Genomic DNA, 20,323 nt, shown 5'->3' on the forward strand with positions numbered 1-20,323 from the left:
GAAACTTAACAAAGAAACAAAGGAACTAATAGAAGTCATGACCCAAGTGGGTTTCACAGACATCTATAGAACATTTTATCCAAACACAAAAGAATATATCTTCTTCTCAGCGCCACATGGAACCTTCTCAAAAATCAACCACATACTTGACAACATAGCAAACACCAACAGGTCAAAAAAATTGGAATAACTCCATATATCTTATAAGACCACCGTGCTTTAAAGTTAGAATTCAACAACAACACAAATTGTAGAAACCCTACAAACTCACAGAAATGGAACAATGCGCAATTGCACCATTCCTGGGTCGAAGAAGAAATAAAAAAGTAAAGACTTCCTAGAATTCAAAATGAGAATGAAGACACAACATACCCAAACTTATGGGACACTTTGAAAGCAGTGCTAAGAGAAAAGTTCACAGCACTAAGTACTCAAATGAAGAAACTGGAGAATAGTCACACTAGAGAATTAACTGCACAACTGAAAGCTCTAGAACAAAAAGAAGCAAACTCACCCCAGAGGAGTAAATGCCAGGAAATAATCAAACTGAGGGCTGAAATCAATATAGTAGAAACTAGGGAAACAATACAAAGAATCAACGTAACAAAGAGTTGGTTCTTTAAGAAAATCAAGATATACAAACCTTTATCCAAACTTACCAAATGGCAGAGTGTGAACATGCAAATTAACAAAATCAGAAATGAAAAGGGGGATATAACAACAGACATTGAGGAAATCCAGAGGATCATTAGGTCATACTTTGAAAACTTATACTCCACAAAATTCAAAAATGTAAAGGAAATGGACAATTTTCTAGATAGATTTACCAAAATTAAGAACAGATAAGCAATTTAAATAGACCTATAAACCCTAATGAAATAGAAGCAGTCATCAAAAATCTCCCAACCAAAAAAGTCCAAGGCCAGATGGCCTCAGTGCAGAATTCTACCAGAAATTCAAAGAACAGCTTTTACCAATTCTCCTGAGAGTATTCCACACAATAGAAACATAAGGCTCATTGCCAAACTCTTTTTACCACAGATTCTTTTAGCCTCACAAAGACACAACTAAGAAAGAGAGCTTCAGACCAATCTCCCTCACAAGCATTGATGCAAAAAATACTCAATAAAATACTGGAAAATCAGATCCAAGAACACATCAGAAAAATCATCCACTATGATCAAGTAGGATTTACCCCAGGGAAGCAGGGATGGTTCAACATACGAAATTCCATCAATGCAATCCACCATAAACAAGCTGAGAAACACAAATCACATGATTTTCTCACTAGATGCTGAAAAAGCCTTCAACAAAATCCAACACCCTTTCATGACAAAGGTCTTGGAGAGATCCAGGATAACAGGAACATACCTAAACATAATAAAAGCTATATACAGCAAATCAACAACCAACATCAAACTAAATGGAGAGAAACTCAACACAATTCCTCTAAAATCAGGAACAAGACAAGGATGTCCCCTCTTACCATACCTCGTCAATATTGTACTTAAAGTTCTAGCTAGACCAATAAGACAACAAAAGGAGATCAAGGAGATACAAATTGGAAAGGAAGAGGTCAAAATTTCACTATTTGAAGATGATATGATAGTTTACCAAGTGACCAAAAACTCTACCAGGGAATTCCTACAGCTGATAAATATCTTCATCAAATTGGCAGGACACATCAAAAATCAGTAGCCCTACTATATACAGACAATAAAGGGACTGAGAAAGAAATCAGAGAAACTTTACCCTTTACAATTGCCATGAACACCATAAAATACCTTGGGGTAATGCTAACCAAACAAGTGAAAGACCTGTATAGCAAGAACTTTGAGTCTTTAAAGAAAGAAAATAAAGAGGACACCATAAAATGGAAACATCTCCCATGCTCTTGGGTAGGTGGGATCAACATAGTAAAAATAGCAATCTTGCCAAAAGCAATCTACAGATTCAGTGCAACCCCCATCAAAATACCAGCACAATTCTTCGTAGATCTTGAAAGAACAATACTCAACTTTATATGGAAAAACAAAAGACCCAGGATAGCCAAAACAACCCTGTAAATAAAGAAACCTCTGGAGGCATCATCAACCCTGACTTCAAGCTCTATTATAGAGCTATAGTCCTGAAAAGAGCTTGGTATTGGCACAAAAAAAGACAGGTAGACCAATGGAATCAAATTGAAGACCCTGATATTAACCCATACACTTATGAACACCTAATTTTTGACAAAGAAGCTAAAACTATACAATGGAAAAAAGAAAGCATCTTCAACAAATGGTGCTGGCATAACTGAATGTGGACATGTAGAAGACTGCAGATAGATCCATGTCTATCGCCATGCACAAAACTTAAGTCCAAATGGATCAATGACCTCAACATAAATCCAGCCACACTGAACCTTTTAGAAGAGAAAGTGGGAGGTACCCTTCAACGAATTGGTACAAGAGATCACTTCCTGAACATGACTCCACTAGCACAGACACTGAGACTGACAATAAATCGACCTCCTGAAACTGAGAGGCTTCTGTAAGGCAAAGGACATAGTCAAGAAGACAGAACAGCAGCCCACAGAATGGGAAGAGATCTTCACCAATCCCACATCTGATAGAGGGCTGATTTCCAAAATTTACAAAGAACTCAAGAAGCTAGTCACCAAAACAGCAAACAACTCAATTAAAAAGTGGTGTTCAGAACTAAATAGAGAATAGAGAGGTGGCTCAGCTATTAAAGGCTAGGCTCACAACCAAAAATGTAAGAGAATTCTCAATAGAGGAATCTAAAATGCCTGAAAGAGACTTAAAGTGTTCAACATCCTTAGCCATCAGGGAAACGCAAATCAAAACAACTCTGAGATACCATCTTACACCAGCCAGAATGGCTAAAATCAAAAACACCAATGACACTCTGTGCTGGAGAGGATGTGGAGAAGGGGGAATACTCCTCCATTGCTGGTGGGAGTACAAACTTGTGCAGATGATCACGAGAGAGAGAGAGAGAGAGAGAGAGAGAGAGAGAGAGAGAGAGAGAGAGAGAGAGAGAGGTCTGAGGGCTATAAACTCTGCAAGCACCCTGACCTATGTCTTGCTTCCTCATTACAAGTTTCTGCCTTCAAAACGTTCCAATACCTCCCTAAGCAATGCCAGCCACTGGGAACCAAGGGTTCAAATACATGAGACTATGGGGCACATTTCCCATTCACAGTACAACAAACACTTAATAATCAATAACCACTCTTAATAAAAACGCCAAAAACTGGAAGAAGATATTAGAACTACCTTAACTAGGCAAAGGGCATCTATATAAATTCTGTGCTAATATGTTTTTAGTATGAAAGATCGAATGTGTTCACCCTGGGAATAAGGCAAGCTTGTTTGCTATCACTGCTGCTAGTTATCATTGCAATCACACTGTAATCAGGACTGAGTAAGAAAAGTAAGCACTCCATCCAATTTGGAAAGGTAGAGGGAAAACCATTTTTTTTTGTAAAAAATGATGTGACTGTGTGTGAAGATGCCACAGTCAACTCGAATTACAAATGTGTTCATACATCATACAATATCAGTATACAAAAATCAATGGGATTCCTATGTGCTAGTAAAAATGACCTGAAATAAGAAAATAATTTCATTCATAGTAGTACCCAAAAGAACAGATAAAGATGTTAGAGCTAAAGACACAATAACTTCATCTGATTGGGAAGGTAATGATGTTTGCCTCAGAGAAAGAACAGAATATATTTCCTCTTCATCAGTTTCTACACAAGGGTTTATATGGAATGGACACAACTTATTTCTTGAGTGTTTGATAGAACTTACCACTGTGCCATGATCTAGTTTGGAGCATTTTCCATGTTCCTTTGAAAATAATGGCTATCCTGCTGTTACTAGATGGGGTAGTCTATGTTCCTATTAAATGGTAGCCAATGCTGTTCATTGAGCATAAAGAATAGCATCAACTAACATTTAATGGGAATATAAATGTTAATTTGCTAACTTTTAGTCTACTTGTTTTGTGAATTGTTAAGTGTGGAAACTGTCACTGTAACTGCGGAGTTGTTAATTTCTTCTTCCAACTACATTGGATTTTATTTCTTTTTTTTTGAAATTCTACTCTCAAGTATAATAACATCTTGATTACTTGACCCTTTTTCATTAGGAAATCATGTTATTTATCCCTTTTTGCTCTGAACTCGATTTTGATGGTTATTAATAAGATATAATGACTGTCTCTTGCTTTATGTTTTGTTTGCACATGTGTGTGAGGGTGTACATGGGTGTGGTGGCCAGACAGGACTCATCATAACCTATGTTCTCTGTCTCTTTGACAGAGGCTTCTACTGACTTAGAACTCACCAATTAGACTACACTGGATAGTAACTTTCTTCTAAGCAGCATACATTTAAAAATCAATAGGATGATCTCTGCCTATAAATTGATGCCCCATACCAGTCCGATGTGGCCCTAAGAACCTGTGTTTCATCCTTATCTTTATTCCCCTGTATATAAGAGAAATATTTCAGTTGCTCTAAGATTTCGTTTGTTGCCATGTTTTTCGGTTCAAGCAATGTTCCTTGTACTTTTCTTTATATTATATATCTAATAAATTTGGATTAAATTTAGATTTGTGACTTAAATTTTCCTCAAATTTGGAAAACTCTAAGCTTGAAATGTCTTTTCTTTCCCATACCCTTTGCTAAATAACCCAGTTATATAACTAAAAGGACATACAAAGGATGCTGTGTTTAGTTTTTCAAAAAGTTTAAAGTAACAGCAACAATAATGGTAATAATAATAGTAACAATGCCATTTTTAGATACAGGGCATTATTTCATACTACAGGCTGGCTTTGATCTCACTGTGTAGCCCAGTGTGGCCCCAAATTCATGTAATTCACCTGCACTAGCCTCTCAAGTGCTAAAATTACAGGCATGAGATAGCACGCCTAGCTGTAAGCTGTAAATTGTGTGTGTGTGTGTGTGTGTGTGTGTGTGTGTGTGTGTGTGTAAAATTAGTTTGGGAAGTACAGAGTCAGTTGTATGCTGCTTATCCTCATACACATATAGCTACCACCCTGTCCTGAGGGTACATTTGCTGCAGGTAATGAACATGTCACTAGCACATTATCTCCTAAAGCCTATACATGGTATTTTGATGGGAACTGCATTGAATCTGTAGATGGCTTTGGAAAGATTGCCATTTTTACTATGTTGATCCTACCTATCCAAGAGAATGGGAGATCTTTCCACTTTCTGGTATCTTCTTTAATTTCTTTCTTTAAAGCCTCAAAGTTTTTGTTATACACGTTTTTCACTTGTTTGTTTAGCATTACTCCATGATATTTTATGTTATTTGTGGCTATCGTAAAGGGTAATGTTTCTCTAATTTCTTTCTCAGTCCATTTATCATCTCTATAGTAGGGTTACTATTTTTTTAGTTAATCTTGTATCCTGCCACTTTGCTGAAGGTGCTTCTCAGCTCAAACTTGTGTGGCCACTTTGGAAATCAATATGGAGGTTTCTCAGAAAAATGGAAATAATTCTACCTCATGATCCAGTAATTCCACTCTTGGCCATATACCCAAATGATACGCATTCATACAACAAGGACATATGTTCAACTCTATTCATAACAGAGTTTTTGTAATAGCCAGAACCTGGAAGCAACCTAGATGCCCCTCAACTGAAGAATGGATGGAGCAAATGTGGTACATTTACACAATGGAGTATTATTCAGAGGGGAAAAAACAATGAAATCTTGAAATTCACATGCAAATGGATGGAACTGGAAGAAACCATCCTGAATAAGGTAGCCCAGTCACAGAAAGACAACCATGGTATGTATTCATGTCATATATGGATATTAGACATAGAACAAAGGACTACCAGTCTACAATCCACACCACCAGATAAACTAGGAAACAAGTAGGACCCTAAGAGAAAAATACATGGTCTCCCAAAGAATGGGAAAGGGACAAGAACTCCTGAGAAAATTGAGAGGGGGTAGGCAAAAGAGAAGGGAAGAAGAGGAGGGGGAAGGAGAAGAGGGATCAGGAAGACTGAGACAGAGGAGGAATAGAGGAGAACAAAAAAGAGATACCTTAATAGAGGGAGGGAGTCAGTATAGGTTTAAAGAGAAATCTGGCACTACAGAAATGCTCAGACATCCACAAAGATGACCCCAACTAAGAATCTAGGCAGTAATGGAAGGCCACTTTTGATGCCCTTCCCTATAATGAGATTGATGATGACCTTAATTGCCATCCTAGAGCCTTCATCCAGTAGTTGTTGGAAGCAGAAACAGGCACCCACAGCTAAGCACTGAGCCATACTCCTGGAATCCAGTTGTAGAGAGGGAAAAGAAATGAACAAAGGAGTCAAGACCCTGCTGGAGAAACCAGCTGATCTGACCTAGTGGGAGTACACAGACCCTAGTTGTAAAGCTGGGGAACCAGAATTGGACTGAACCAAATCCTCTGGATGTAGGTGCCAGTTAGGAGTCCTAGGTAGTCTATGGGACCTCTAACAGTGTAACCAGTATTTATCCCTAGCACACAAATGAACTTCAGGAGCTCATTCCCTATGGAGGGTTACTACTTTAACCCAGACACAGGGAAAGGGGCCTAGGCCCTCTCACAAATGATGTGACAGACTTTGATGATCCCCCATGGAAGGCCTCACTGTCCTTGGGGAGCCAGTGGGGGTTGGGATTGGGGAGCATGGGAATCTGGTAAAGGTGATGACAGATGACTTCTCATGGCAGTTCCTGAAGGGCATTTCAGCTTCTATCTTTCCTCCTTGGATTGCTTCTCTGAGGGAAGCAAGCATCATGTCATAAGGACAGCCTGGAAAGGATTATGTAGAGAGGTACTGAGGCATCTGGCCCACAACTGTGGCTGCCAGGTACGTGAAGTCAGTTGAGCCTCTGGACCCTGGGAAGCCTTTGGGTGGCTGTCATCTGGCTGACCTAGAACTGTTCCTTATAAGAACTCATGAGACAGACCACATGGCAAAGCTATTCTTGAATTCCCAACACTCAAAGTCAGGAGAAGCAATAGATACATAAGAATTTAATCATAGGTTTTGTCATGAAGTTTAGGGTTAATTTACTACACAGAAATAACTACTAGAGGTATCAATTTCTTTTACGTTAGGATTCCCCCTTTACTTACCAGCTTATGATCAGAATTGCTTTCCTTCCATGTACCCATGTTCCTAAATTTAGGGAGTTCTTAAATTTAGTTACAAATTAATGTCTATTCCCTGCCTACCATGGCTATGGGCCCAAATGCATCAAGATGTCCCATTCTCAGAATAACAGTTATCTGTCTCTGACTCCTGTTATTCCTTTCCTCCTCTGTTCTCTATCATTCTGAACTTACTCTAAAACTTTCAAGATTTTTCAGAACTAGGTCCTAAATTAAGTACTTTGAAGCAGGATTGAGAAAATTATGGTTCACCAGCCAAATCCTCATGTTTTTCCATTTTAAAAAATGATATCTTTTAAAATCTTTTTTATTTAAATTAGAAACAAGCTTGCTTCACATGTCAATCCCAGCTCCCTCTCCCTCCCCTCCTACCTCACACCCCCCAACTCTCCAATCCCCATCCACTCCCCAGGGAGGGTGAGGCCCTCCATGGGGGATCTCTAGAGTCATTTCATCCAGGGCAGGGCCTAGGTCCTCCCCCAAGAGTCCAGGCTGAAAGAGCATCCCTCAATGTGGAATGGGCACCCAAATGCATTTGTATGTCAGGGATAAATACTGATCTACTACCCAAGGCCCCATAGATTGCCTAGGCCTCCTCACTGACACCCACATTCAGGGGCTCTGAATCAGCCCCATGCTGGGTTCCCAGCCATCAGTTTGGGGTCCAAGAGCTCCCCCTTGTTCATGTCACTTGTCTCTGTGGATTTCACCAGTCTGATCTTGACCCCTTTGCTCATCACTCCTCTTCTCTGCCATTGGGTTCCAGGAATTCAGTTCAGTGTTTAGCTGTGGGTGTCTGCCTCTGCTTCCATCAGCCACTGGATGAAGGTTCTAGGATGGCATATAAGGTAGTCATCAAACACATTTCAAGGAAGGGAATTTAAGATAGACACTCCACTATTGCTTAGTTTGCCAGATGGTATCATCCTTATAGATCTCTGGAAATCTCACTAGTGCCAGATCTTTCCTCAAACTTATAATGACTCCCTCTTTTATGATATCTCTCATCCTGCTTTCCTCTATTCTTTCCCCAACTCAACCTTCCTTCTCCCCCATGTCTTCCTCTCCTTTCCTCTTCTCTCCTTTTCTCTTTCTCTGTCTTTCTCCCAGTTTCCTTTCCCCTCCCCCATGCTCCCAATCTGCTAAGGAGATTCTGTCCCCGTTTTCCTTCTCCAAGGTACCATGCATCTCTCTCTTAGCATCCTCCCTGTTTCCCAGATTCTCTGACTGTAGGATTGTAGGCTGGTCCTCCCCTGATCCATGTCTAAAATCCATAGATGAGTGAGTACATACCATGTTTGTCTTTTTGTGAATGGGTTACCTCATTCAGGATGGTTTCTTCTAGTGTTGTCCATTTGCCTGCAAATTTCAAGATTCCATTGGTTTTTTTTCCCCGCTGAGTAATACTTCATTGTAAAAATGTATCACATTTTCTCTATCTACTCTTCAGTTGAGGGGCATCTAGGTTTCTTCCAGGTTCTATCTATTACAAATAATGCTGCTATGAATACACTGGAACAGACGTCCTTGTTATGTGAATGCTCATCTTTTGGGTATATGTTTAAGAGTGAAATTACTGAGTCTTGTGGTAGACTGATTCCCATTTTCTTGAGGAATCTCCATACTGATTTCCAAAGTGACTGTTTGAATTGGCACTCCCACCAGCAGTGGAGGATTGTTCCCCTTTCTCCACATCCTACACATCATAAACTGTTGTTGGTGTTTTTTATTTTAGCCATTCTGACAGGAGTAAGATGTTATCGCAGAATTGTTTTCATTTGCGTTTCCCTGATAGCTAAGGATGTTGAGCACTTTATTAGACTCATTAGAGCCATTTTAGACTCTTCTATTGAAAATTCTCTATTTAGTTCTGTACCTCACTTTTTAATTGGATCCCTTGGTGTTTTAGAGACTTACTTGCTTCTTGAGTTCTTTGTAAATTTTGGATATCAGTCCTCTGTCAGATGTGGGGATAGTGAATATCTTTCCCCATTCTGTGGGCTGCCTTTTTGTCTTGTTGACTGTGTCCTTTGCCTTACAGAAGCTTCTCAGTTTCAGGAGGTCCCATTTATTAATTGTCAATCTCAGTGTCTGTGCTAGTGGAGTTATGTTCAGGAAGTCATCTCCTGTACCAATTCATTGAAGGGTACCTCCCACTTTCTCTTCTAAAAGGTTCAGTGTGGCTGGATTTATGTTGAGGTCTTTGATCCATTTGGACTTAAGTTTTGTGCATGGCAATCTTATACATTTCCACATCCAGTTATGCCAGCACCATTTGTTGAAGATTCTTTCTTTTTTATTGTATAATTTTAGCTTCTTTGTCAAAAATTAAGTGTTCATAAGTGTGTGGGTTAATATCAGTGTCTTCAATTTGATTCCATTGGTCTACCTGTCTTTTTTTGTGCCAATACCAAGCTGTTTTCAAGACTATAGCTCTATAATAGAGCTTGAAGTCAGGGTTTATGATGCCTCCGGAGGTTTCTTTATTTACAAGGTTGTTTTGGCTATCCTGGGTCCTTTGTTTTTCCATATAAAGTTGAGTATTGTTCTTTCAAGATCTATGAAGAATTGTGCCAGTATTTTGATGGGGATTGCATTGAATCTGTAGATTGCTTTTGGCAAGATTGCCATTTTTATACTATGTTGATCTTTCTACCTATCCAAGAGCATGGGAGATCTTTCCATTTTCTTGTATTTTCTTTAATTTCTTTCTTTAAATCCTCAAAGTTCTTGTTATACAGGTCTTCCACTTGTTTGTTTAGTGTTACCCCAATGATGAGAGATGTCATTCTGTAAATATGTCTCTCTACTTCGTTGATGAATAAAGCACTGTTGGTCAATAGGGATGCAAGATAAGTGTGACTAGGAGTTGAGAAGGATTCTGGGAAATGTAGTCAAGAGTGGAGAGTCACCATGTGATCTTGGGGAGAGAGGATGCATGAGGCTTCAACCCTGGTAAGATAAGTCCTTGTAAAAATATATAGATTAGTAATTATGGGTTAATAATTAAGTCAGAGCTAGCCAATGAGAAGCCATAGCAAACAGCCAATGGCTTCATAATTAACATAGTGCCCTGTGTGTTCATTTGGGATTGATGCGGCTCTGGGACCCAGTAGGCTGGCAGGAAGAGTACATATTACATATGGTGCCTGGACTTGAGGCACAAATTTTCACTTAACAAAAGCTTGAAAAGGGATTTTTAAAAACCAAAGAACAATCCGGGCGGTGGTGGCACACGACTTTAATCCCAGCACTCGGGAGGCAGAGGCAGGCGGATCTCTGTGAGTTCGAGGCCGGGCTGGACCGACAGCCTCCAAAACAATATAGAGAAACCCTGTCTCGTAAAACCAAAAAAAAAAAAACAATAAACAAAAAACAAAGAACAGAGTGAAGCGTGGCTTCTTGGTAGCAGTATTCTCTCGAGGGTGGGTTCTGCAAGTCTAGAGACAAGCAGAGACTTGAATGGCCAGTGTTGGTGATAAACTTACACCTGCCATCTTGGAAAGACAGCAGTCAAAACAGCCGTGGTTTTTAGCAGATAAAAGACACGTGTCCAGAAAAACATAAAGACTTACAATAAAGTCAGATTCAGAGGAAGTAAAACCTCTAAAAGGTTTACAAAATATACGTAGGCTTGGTAGAGAAAAACAAACTGGATAGTGGTAAAAGAAATAGAGAAGCTGGGCTGTAGAGGCACACACGCCTTTAATCCCAGCACTCCAGAGACAGAGGCAGGTGGATTTCCACAGAGAAACTCTGTCTCAGAGAAAAAAAATAAAAGAAATAGAGTAATATAAAAGCCATGTAAAGATGAAAATACAAGTAGAGTCTGTATAGTGCATGCTGTTGTGTAGTCTTTGAATTGTTTGACTGCTAAGGCAAGGACAACAAGTTCTAAAATACACTTTATTATAAATGCTGCTAAATTAATCCAACTTACACATTTTAAAAATGCTTTGACTTCTAAATTTAAATATAAGGACAGGTTACTTGGGAAAAGAGTTTTTGTTTGTGTTTCCACAGAAAATGAAAAGCTGTGGTTTTGTTCCAGAATTCTAGGGTTTGATGAAGCAAGACCTCCTGAAGCAGTGGCCCAGGTGATCCAACATCTAAAACAGCTGAGATGATACAACCTTGCCGACCACAAAAAACGAGGACTTAGCCAGGGTTCTGTGTTTTGTCATGATCCCCAGGGTATGGACAGTGCCCCCAACCAGCAAGAAACAGTTTAGAATGAAGGATGCTCAAATTTCCAAATATTGTTTGTAAATTTTTGTTTTAATTTAAATGGGGTTGCTTATAAATGATTAATGATCACAACCAATCTCTTTTTAAAGGTAAAAGGGGATTATGGTAAAGAAATGAATACTTTTCCTTGGAATGGATTTTCATTTATTGATACAAATGTAAGGTCAGTTTTGTGATATGTATATTTCTCTTCTTGTTTAGGTATTATGTTTGTATAACTCATTTTGAAATGTAATGCATAATTAAATGCAAATTATAAATAGTTACCTATAATTGTCAAAACTTAGAGTTAGGTTAGTTACGTTTTCTAGATATATAGAGATGTATTTGAGATGAATAGATATTCTTCAAATCTTTCAAAGACCTTCAGAAAATGGCATTTAAAATAGTTTAGGGTTTTTCTTGACAATGAGAAATGTCTGCTCCTGGCAGCAATTGTGTCTGAGAGGAAGATGGACATTGAAGAAACTTGTTATAAAGTTTGCTTTCAACGTGGCAAGATTAGCCATTTGGACAAGGAACTGTTCTTGCCTAGATTGTTTGATAGACTGGAGATACAGAACCCATAGGAAAGTGACTGGTGAATTTGATGGGACAGTCCTAACGGGTTCGTGCTTCATGGAAGAGTCTGCCAGACATTCTGCAGGACACAGAAAAATGACTGACAAACTGCCAATGCAGATGGACAGTTTAAAAATTTCTTCTTTGCTGAGAAGTCTGCCAGACACACTGTGGCCTATGGGCTGAAGATGGATGCCCCAAAGTTACAGAGGAACTTTGGGTAACTGTTTAGGTAGTGAGATGTCTCTGTCAATTCTAGTGTTTATATATAATCCTTCTGTGGTCTTTGATGGAGTTTAAGACAGATAAATACAATTATAGTTTTCCTTAGTTATGATAAAAGATAAGCTAAATATAAGACTTTAGACTCACAAAGATAGGATAGATGATATTTTCTTTAAATCATGCTAAATGTGAATGGACTAAATATTGTATTTGTAGTTCTTGCTTAATAACTGCCTTGTGTCTTTGTGTGGCTTGTGTACCAAGGTAATTGCAGCCTCATAAAAGAGTTTGGCAATGAACCAGCTGCTTCTATTGTTTAAAACACTTTAAGGAGTATTGGTATTAGCTCTTCTTTGAATTTCTGGTAGAATTCTGCACTGAGGCCATCTAGGCTTGGGCTTTTTTTTTTGGTAGGGAAACTTTTGATGACTTCTTCTATTTCAATGGGGTTATAGGTCTGTTTAAGTTGCTTATCTGTTCTTGATTTAATTTTGGTAAGTGAAATCTATCCAGAAAATTGTTCATTTCCTTTAAATTTTTGAATTTTGTGGAGTACAGGTTTTCAAAGTATGACCTGATGATTCTCTGGATTTCCTCAATGTCTGTTGTCTGTTGTTATGTCCCCCTTTTCATTCCTGATTTTGTAGATTTGCATGTTTTCTCTCTGCCTTTTGGTTAGTTTGGATAAAGGTTTGTCTATCTTGTTGATTTTCTCGAAGAACCAACTCTTTGTTACATTGATTCTTTGTATTGCTTTTTGTTTGTTTGTTTCAACTTTATTGATTTCAGCCCTCAGTTTGATTATTTCCTGGAGTCTACTCCTCCAAAGTGAGTTTGCTTCTTTTTGTTCTAGAGCTTTCAGTTGTGTTGTTAATTCTCTAGTGAGACTATTCTCCACTTTCTTTATGTGGGCACTTAGTGCTATGAACTTCCCTCTTAGCACTTCTTTCAAAGTGTCCCATGAGTTTGGGTATGTTGTACCTTCATTTTCATTAAATTCTAGGAAGTCTTTAATTTTTTTTCTTTATTTCTTCCTTGATCCAGGAACATTGCATCTCGTTGTTCAACTTTCATGAGTTTGTAGGGTTTTTGCAATTTGTGTTGCTGTTGAATTCTAACTTTAAAGTGTGGTAGTCTGATAAAACACAGGGGATTATTCCAATTTTTTGTACCTGTTGAGGTTTTCTATGTTGCCAAGCATGTGATGGATTTTAGAGAAGGTCCCATGTGGCACTGAGAAGAAGGTATATTCTTTTGTGTTTGGATAGAATGTTCTATAGATGTCTGTTAAACCCACTTGGGTCATAACTTCTGTTAGTTTCTTGGTTTACTTATTAAGTTTCTGTCTGGTATTATCCTGTCTAGTGGTGAGAGTGGGGTGTTGAAGTCTCCCACTATAACTGTGTGAGGTCTTATGCGTGATTTGAGTTTTAGTAATGTTTCTTTTACAAATGTGGATGCCTTTGAATTTGGGGCATAGATGTTCAGAATTGAGACTTCTTCCTGATGGATTTTTTCCTATGGCATATATGAAATGACCTTCTTCATCTCTTTTGATTGATTTTAGTTTGAAGTCTAATTTGTTTGATACTAGGATAGCTACACCAACTTGTTTCTTAGATCCATTTGATTGGAAAATCTTATCCCAACCCTTTACTCTGTGGTAATGTCTGTCTTTGAAGTTGAGGTGTGTTTCTTGTATGAAACAGAAGGATGGATTATGTCTTCATATCCATTCTGTTAGCCCGTGTCTTTTTATAGGCAAAATAAGACTATTAATATTGAGGGAGATTAAGGACCATTGAGTATTAATTCTTGTTTGTTTTTTATTTGTTGGTGGTGGTGTTATTGTTTGTGGATTTACCCTGCTTCTTCTTTTGGCTTTTGGTAAAGTTGGGTTATCTATTGCCTATGTTTTTGTGAGCGTAGTTACCTTCCAGTACTTTCTGTAGGGCTGGATTAATGAATATGTATTGTTTAAATCTGGTTTTGTCGTGGAATATTTTGTTTTCTCCATCTATAGTGATTGAAAGTATTGGTGGGTATAGTAGTCTGTGCTGGCATCCGTGGTCTCTTAAGTGTTTGTAGAACATCTATCCACGACCTCCTGGCTTTCAGAATTTCCATGGAAAAGTCAGGTGTGATTCTCATAGGTTTGCCTATATATGTTACTTGGGCTTTTTCCTTTGCTGTTCTTAATACTCTTTTTTATTCTGTATATTTGGGTTTTGATTATTATGTGGCAAGGGGACGTTTTTGTGGTCCACTCTATTTGGTGTTCTGTAAGTTTCTTGTACTTTCATTGGTATGTCTTTCTTTAGGTTGTGAAAGTTTTCTTCTATGATTTTGTTGAATATGTTTTCTGCCCCTTTGAGTTGGTTTTCTTCACCTTATTCTATCCCTATTATTCTTAGATTTAGCCTTTCCATGGCGTCCCATATTTCCTGGATATTTTGTGTTAGGGATATGTTGGACTTAAGCTTTTCTTTGGTCGATGAATCTATTTCTCCTAGTGAATCTTCAATGCCTGAGATTCTCTCTTCCAACTCTTGTATTCTGTTGATTATGCTTGCATCTGTAGTTCCTGATCATTTACTCACCTATTCTAATTCCAAAATTCCTTCAGACTGTGTTTTTTGTCTGTATTTCAGCTTTCAACCCTTGCACTATTTGAATTGTTTCTTGTAATTTTTGTTTGTCTTTTCTTCCATTTCCTTAAAGTATTTTCTCACTTCCTCTTTTATGGTCTCTAGCATGTTCATGAAATTGTTTTTAAGATCATTCTCTTCTGCTTCATCTGTGTTTGGATGTTCATGTCTTGCTGGTGTAGAGTTCCTAGACTCTGGTGCTGTCATATTGGTTTTTCTGTTGTTGAATGTGTTCTTATATTGTTGTCTTCCCATCCCTTCTTCCAGTGGGTACAGGTGGGGTCTCTTCCTTTCCTGGTGGGTATGTGTCCAAGGTTCTCTTACAGTGGATGCAAGCAGGTCCAATATTCTGATGGGTCTCAGGGTGGGTGCAGGCAGGTCTGAGGCATTCCCTCTCCTGGTGGGTGGGAGCTGGATTAGCATAGTGCCATTAGCAGGATCATGGTTGCTTGGTCTACAGGGGTGAGTCTACCTGCCTGCAGTCCTGAGGCAAGGAGATCTCAGAGTGAGCAAGCAGAAGTGGAGCCAGAGGCAGGGGCTGGAGCTCACCTCTGCCCTGAGTTGGCTATGGTTTCTTGTTGACTATCTCTGACTTAATTATTGACCCACAACTACTAATCTAAGTATTGCCACATAGTATTCTCTTACTGGAGGAAGGTCCAGGGAACCTCTTACTCCTTTGGCATCTTACGTCTCTGCTGTTCAGCATCTCCACAGAGAAGAGAGGAAGAGAGCAATTTCCTGTTTATCCCTGCTTGTAATCTGATTCTGCCCAGCTATGTCACTTCCTGTCTATCTGTATAGACTTCCAGACCTCTATGGTTAGCTAGTGGCAGTTTCTGCCCAGCAGTGCCACTTCCTGGGATCACATGATGATTCCTCTCTATCTACACATCCCAGAATCCTCCTAATATCCTGGTCCCACCTATCTTGTGCCCTATTGGTCAACAATGTTTTACTCATCAACCAATAAGATAAACAAACATATTTACAGAATGACATCTCCCATCAACATGAGTTATATCCGTGCACCTACTAAAGCAAGACAGGGTTTCTCTGTATTGTTTTGGAGCCTTTCCTGGAACTTACTCTGTAGACCAGGCTGGCCTCTAACTCACAGAGATCTGCCTGTCTCTGCCTCCCGAGTGCTGGGATTAAAGGCATGAGCCACCAACGCCCGGCTGCTACATTGTTTTTAAGTCTTGACATTTTTTTAAAAATAAAGGTACAATAATAGTCCACCCTGAGGTTTTATACAAACATGTTTTCAATTCAGTTGGGTTATTGCCAGATTAAATGCGTTCCCACAAGCAATGGCAAGCATCATTTTTCAGAGGCATGGATAATGATTCACAGAACTGGGTTCAAATATAGGTTAAATATAATTTATTTCCAGGAGAAGTCACTTACACAAGAAGCAGATGACCACTGCAGATTCCCACTCTAAGGATCCGCACAGGCTGCTCCCTGTGACCCAACTGGATGTAAGAGAGATCCACCTGCCTTGACCCCAGACCTGAAACTTACTCCCCATCACATCTGTACCTGTGACTATGCCTAAATGGGTGTGGTCAGAGCTACAGGGACAGGCAAGGTGGATATCTTACTGCATCTTTTTCAACAGACTCACCAGTATTCACTGTTACCAGTTCTGTGGGATTCCATTGTCTAATGCAGTGACACACTGCTATCATTTACATTGTCATTCCATGGTGACACATGATGTCACCATGTTCTCATTGATAAGTTGGCATATACATGTACAAACAGACACACAGATACTTCCCAATACACAGCCTGACATACATATATATTACATACACATATATACATATATGTGTGTATATAATGTATGTCTTTGTATATATGCCACATATATGGTACATACACAATTACCACACATACATATATACCATATCTATGTATATACCCATCTATATATGCACATATATGGTATATGTACACATACATACACACATACCTTCTTTGGTATCTTTTAAAATGTGTGGTTCATTTTTTAGTTAAGTTGCTCATTATCTTATTAAGTTCTATTTTGTATAACTGTCCTTTGTTGGATGTATCTTTTACAAACAGCTTCTGCTGGTCCGTGATTTGTCTTCTCATTTCCTTGTCTTCTTGTTTCCTTTTGTCTTTTTTTCCAAGACAGGGTTTCTCTGAGGCTTTGGAGGCTGTCCTGGAACTAGCTCTTGTAGACAAGGCTGGTCTCGAACTCACAGAGATCTGCCTGCCTCTGCCTCCCGAGTGCTGGGATTAAAGGCATGTGCCACCACCACCCAGCTATATTAAAGATTTGAAATTAATGAAGTCCTAACTTCTTCCCTGAAGTATTTATTTTGTGTCATAGTCAAAGGTCTACACCCCAAACCTCTCACATTTTCTCCTATATTTTCTTCTAGGAGTTTTCTAGTTTTGCATTTTACATTTAGATCTGTGAACCACTTGAACTGATTTTTGTGTGAAGATTGTAAAGTCTGTCTAGGCTCAGTTTGCTCCCACATGAATGTGAAACTAACCCAGCACCATTCGTTGGAAACATTTCTCCATTGCATTGATTTTGTGTCTTTATCAAAAGCAGATATCTCATTGACTACATCCACTTCTGAGCTCCGTTCTCTTCCACCTGGCTGTCTGCATATTCTTTTACTAATACCAGTCCCAGCGACTGAAGCTTGCCAGTTGGCCTGTGAAGGATAGGAGCAATCTACCAGCTTTGCTCATACGTGTTTTGTTGGCTATTTTTTTGTCTTTTTACATGCATGTTAAAAGTGTATACTAAGTTTGTTGATACCCAGAAAGAACACAACTTGATAGAATTTTCACAGACAATGAAGTGAGCTTATGGATCAGCTTGAGAAAAATGTACATCAAGACATGCAGTGTTGTTCCACTGATGAACATGAAGTACCTCTGTTTGGCTCCTCTCTGGTTTATTTTACTAGAGTTTTTCCTTTCCCTCACATAGCTCTTCCGGATATGATGTCGTGTTTATATGTAAATATTTCATGTAGAAGAGTGATTATGTAAATAATGGTGTAAATTCCACTTGCTCTTGGGCAGCATGTAGAAAAGTTATGAAGGGAGCACAAAATGGCTCAGTGGGTAAAAGTGCCTCTGGTGAAACCTGATGATCACGATTCTACTCAGGAACCCTCGTGGAGGAGGAGGAGAGAACTGACTCCACAAAGTATCTTCTGATCTTTACACATGTCCCATGACTGCCACTTGCCCAACACACACACACACACACCACACACACACACACACACACACACACACACACACCATTCATATATATACGGATATGTAATATATGTACACAACAATATTAGTAATAATAATAACAGTAAACTTTTGCTCATAAACCTGCATCTTTCATTGTTGTTATACTTACTTGTTGAAGCCAAGAATTTTTTTATTCTTTTGGATTTTTCGATCCTCTATAAACAGCAGCTTTGTTTTTCCTTCCTCATCTATTTGATTTATTTCCTTTGGTCTCACTGTACTGGCTAGGATATCTAAGAAAGTATTGCAAAGCAATGGAGAATGGAGTTAGCATTGCCTTGTTTGAACTTAAATTTGGTTTTTTGTTTTGTTGATTTTTTTTCTTTTGAGACAGGGTTTCTCTTGTAGCCCTCACTGGCCTGGGACTTTCTATGGAGACCAAACTGGCCTCTGAAGGACAGAGATCCTCCTACTTCTGCCTTCCAAATGCTGGGATTAAAGGCATGTATGCCACATCCAGCATGAATCTAATTTTTTATTAAGAATCTTTACATCTATATTCATAAAAAATACTGGTACATTTTTTTGTCCTGTGTATATCTGACTTTGGTGTCAGGGCATTCTTTGGTTCATAAAGTGAGTTTGGCAATATTCTTTCTTTCTATTTAATGAAACTGTCATAAAGACTGTTGGAAGTCAGGTATGTTGGCAAATGTCTTTAATTCCAGCACTTGAGGCAGAGGCAGGAGTGGCTCTGTGAGTTTGAGCCCTCTGGTCTGTATAGCAAGTTTCAGGCTAGCCCAGGCTATATAGGAAGCCTCATCTCAAAATATTAATACAGAAAAAATAAGTCTGATAGAATTTCAAACTGAATCTGTCCAGCGAGGGTGTTCTTTGTTAGGAAGCTTTTTGTTTCTATTTGTTGCCTCTTATGGATCTGTTTACATTGCTTATGCCCTCTTGGTTTAATTTTGATAGGTAATATATGTATGAATGTATCCATTTCTTCTGAACTTTCCCAGACATGGATGATAGTTTTTCTTAACAATTGCTAGATCTCACTTGTATCTGCTGTGACGCCAACTTTTTCTTTTGTAATTTATTGATCTGGGTCTTCTCACCATTTCATTTGGTTGTTTGGGTAAACACTGTTGGTCTTGCTTTACTTTTCAAAGAACTGTTTGGTTGATTTTGTGGTTTTAGTCTCCTTTTCATGAACTTCTTCTCTGACCTTTATAATTGCTTCTTGTCTAATGCCCTGGTGTTGGCTTGTTCTTGCTTTGCTAAGATCCTAAGACGTACTTTTAACTTACTTATTTGAAGTTTCTCTGATTTTCACTGTGAGTACTCAGAGCTCTGAGGGTCCCTTCTTTGTGTCCTGAAGGATCTCCTAAGCTATGCTTTCATTATCCTCCATATTTCATCCTTGATTTCTTCAGTGACCTGATCATCAAACAGTAGTTCAAAGTACCTGTAGAGTTTTCTGTGATTTCTCTTATTATTGAAGTATAGTTTTTACCTGGTTTGTTTTTCTCTGTATATATTATAGGCATGTGTATATGTTTCTGTGTATGTGCACATAAAGGCTAAAGGCCAGTTTGATAACTTCCTTTATCAGTCTCCATCCTAGTTTTTTTTTAATTTTTCAGACAGAGTTTCTCTGTGTAGCTTTGGCTGTCCCAGATCAGGTTGGCCTCAAACCCGGAGATCCTCCTGCCTCTGCCTCCCCCATGATGGAATGAAAGGTGTGCGCCACCAGCTCCCTTTTATTTTTCTTCACCTTATTTTTGAGGAAGGTTCTCTCACTGAACCAGGAGCTTACTAATTGAACAAGAATATCCCAGGGGTCCTCCTCTCCCCTCCTCTGGTTCTAGGGAATAGGGGCTTTGCTGCTGCACTTAGGTTTTGCAGGGATCAAACTCAGAACCACATGTTTATTCAGCAAGCACTGTACTGAGAGTGATGTCTCCCTGATCCTTGTCTTAAAGTTTACTATCATATGATGAGATACAAGAAGTTATTTTAGTTAGTTTTATTTTTTAAAACTTGCTTCATGAGCTAAAATGAAATCTGTTTTAGAAAAAAATTCCATGGCCCACTAAGAAGAATATTTATTCTGAAGCTATTGAAGAAAATATTCTTGAGATACGTGTTAAGTCCATTTGCTTTGTGGTGATTTTAACACTGAT

The sequence above is a fragment of the Mesocricetus auratus genome, unplaced genomic scaffold, assembly GCF_017639785.1.
Source record: "Mesocricetus auratus isolate SY011 unplaced genomic scaffold, BCM_Maur_2.0 Super-Scaffold_100676, whole genome shotgun sequence".
Lineage (NCBI taxonomy): Eukaryota > Metazoa > Chordata > Mammalia > Rodentia > Cricetidae > Mesocricetus > Mesocricetus auratus.